The sequence below is a fragment of the Centruroides sculpturatus genome, unplaced genomic scaffold, assembly GCF_000671375.1.
Source record: "Centruroides sculpturatus isolate CEXI.00-Female unplaced genomic scaffold, Cexi_2.0 scaffold3345, whole genome shotgun sequence".
NCBI lineage: Eukaryota > Metazoa > Arthropoda > Arachnida > Scorpiones > Buthidae > Centruroides > Centruroides sculpturatus.
In genome coordinates this window covers 8056-10740 of record NW_019387487.1, presented here as the reverse complement: position 1 = coordinate 10740, position 2685 = coordinate 8056, and positions in this window count along the sequence as shown.

Here is a 2685-nt window from a genome sequence, read left to right as displayed (position 1 = left end):
GGCACTTGCTCTTTAGGGATTTGAGTTGTGTATTTTGTTTTTAGGCTTAGTGCCCTTTCTCACTTAATAAATTATAGTTACTAATTATGCTGAGGTTTATCGTTATCCTTCTTGTATGAACACAATCATTTTGAATCTATAATTGAATAGTTATATAGAAAAATTTTAAATATCGTTTATCAAAAAATTTTTAACTTTTTTTTATTACAAAAAGTTAATTTTTACAATATTTTAAAAAGATATTTGTAAAGATTTTAAAAAATGTGTAGCAAATATCTTTGCTGTAATAAAGCAGCAGTAACAGACTAAGGCTTGATTTAACTATTATTGAGTTAAAACAATGATGAAAAAAGTTTATTTTTAACAAAGTATCTATCATAAGAATGCTATTATTAGTTAAAAATGTCCAAAATTTTAAACAGCACAAGACAAAGTTTTGCAAAATTAAAAATATATAACATTCTGTCTACAAACTTGATGTTAATGGGAAAAAATATATTAATAGTTACATTTTTTTTTAACATTAGCTTTGCATTGTAAAGACTTATTACTTTTTCATATTAAATTTACAAGTATAAATAAATAAAATTTCAATTATTGTTCTGAATATTAAAATACATAATCGGTTATCCAAAAAATAAGTTATCTGAACAACCCCAGTCCACAATTGATTTGGATAAACAACGCTCTACTGTAATTAGTATCAAGTTGATTAGTTGATTAACATTATTGCTAATTATAGAAATTGAAGTTAATGATTAATATTAAAATTTTCCAAGAAGTCAGAATAACTTTATCTCTGAATTATTGTAATATGATTAGAATTTTTGATGTTAGCATGAGACACTAGTTAGTTCTAAAATTTGCTTGTTCAGTTCTGTGAGTTCATCCATCACAAGTTCTCAGAAACAACAAGAACTTGAATCAAATAGTTTTCAATTCTTGCATTCAAATACTCTGTATCTTTAGTAGTTATGTTAAAAATGTATATCGCAAATATGGATACAGATATGGATCATTAGTGTCTAGATCCGCGGATACAGATCTCAAGTTTCGTACTCAGTCGGCGCCGGTGCATGTTACCTTGGATAGATAGTTGACACTTTGCATTAGTAATGCGACATGGTTTGACTTGCAATGCGCGTGTTTTTGTTTATAGTTTAGTGCAGGAGTGGCCAGCAGTTTTTGCCCCCGGGCCGAATTGAAAAGAAAACTTTTTCCACAGGCCGAACCTAGGAAGATTTTGAGGTGGTGCGAGATCTCATTGCAGTGTCACCCCATAGAGACTAAATTGTACACAGAGATTAGAGATACATTTTTCACATTATCATGCTTTTTCAACATTCTACACTGTACTTTAGAGATTTGTAATGGAGGGTTAACTCTAAATGCACAGTGATTTTCTTTTTTAGGCGTCAGAATTTTTCATTGAGCTATTCGGACATCAGTAGCTAATATTGAAAGAATGATTGTGGGCTACATAAATTCATCAGACGGATCGGATCTGGCCCGCGGGTCATATGTTGGCCATGCCTGGTTTAGTGTGACATGGGATAGCGTAGATTACGTTTGTATTTTTGGAGAGTGTTGAGTTAAATTAAAATAAAAACAATATCCACAAAAAAGTTTAGTAGTCTAATAGAGAAATATTTTACGATAGTAAATGAATTTTGCATGATAAAATTTTTGCAATATGAATGTGTCAAATATGTGATTTTAAGAAGTAATGAAATTCATTAAGATAAAAGATTCGTTAAAGATCCGCTAAAAAGTAACGGTTACGGATTTTTTTTTCCCTCGGATATCCGTGGATGTGGATACAGATATCCAGCACATCACTAATCTTTAGATAGAATTACTTTGAATTAATTTGGATTAAACTTGGTAAAAAAAACTTTTACATAAAAAGTGATTTTACTATAAAAAATGAATGTAATTATATGACATTTATCTGGTATAGTTTAAAGATTTTTTAAAAAATTCTAAAACTTGTTCAGAACAAAAAAAACTTGTTACAATTTCTGTTTACATAAGTTTTACTGTGTTATAATAATTTTGTTTTATATTAAAATGATGTTTAATACTAGTAATTCTGTTTCTAAGCTAATAACACTCAATTATAAATTTTATTTTAAATAGCGAAGTTACACTAATAACAATGGACAACAAATTTTAACTTTTATGATTTTTCTTGATCTTTTGTATTTAATTTTATTAGTTATTTCTCATGATTAAACTAGGAACAAAATATTTTTAACACATCAAGATAAGATAATAAAAGCCAACTCATTTATTATTAATCTTATTAGTANAAAGTTCCACTTTAAAATGGCCATAAAATGAAAACTACTGAACAGAATGTTATCAAACTTGGTAATAGTGTACAGGATGTCATGGGATTTTATTTCCTGAGAGAAACAAAAATTTAAAAACTTACCACCAACAGGAAATGGCGCTGTCTGCAATATTGTTAAATGAAATAAGACATGAAGACATCGTTGAAAATGTTTTTAATCAGTTTTAAAACGAAACTGTTTGTGGGGTTACTCCTGATATGCTAAGATCTACTGTTGAAAATACAGTAATGCAATGTAACTTTCTTATCAAAAATGGTGGGACACCACATTGAACATGCTCTGTAATGTGTTTTAAAACTGATTAAAAACATTTTCATTGATGTCATCA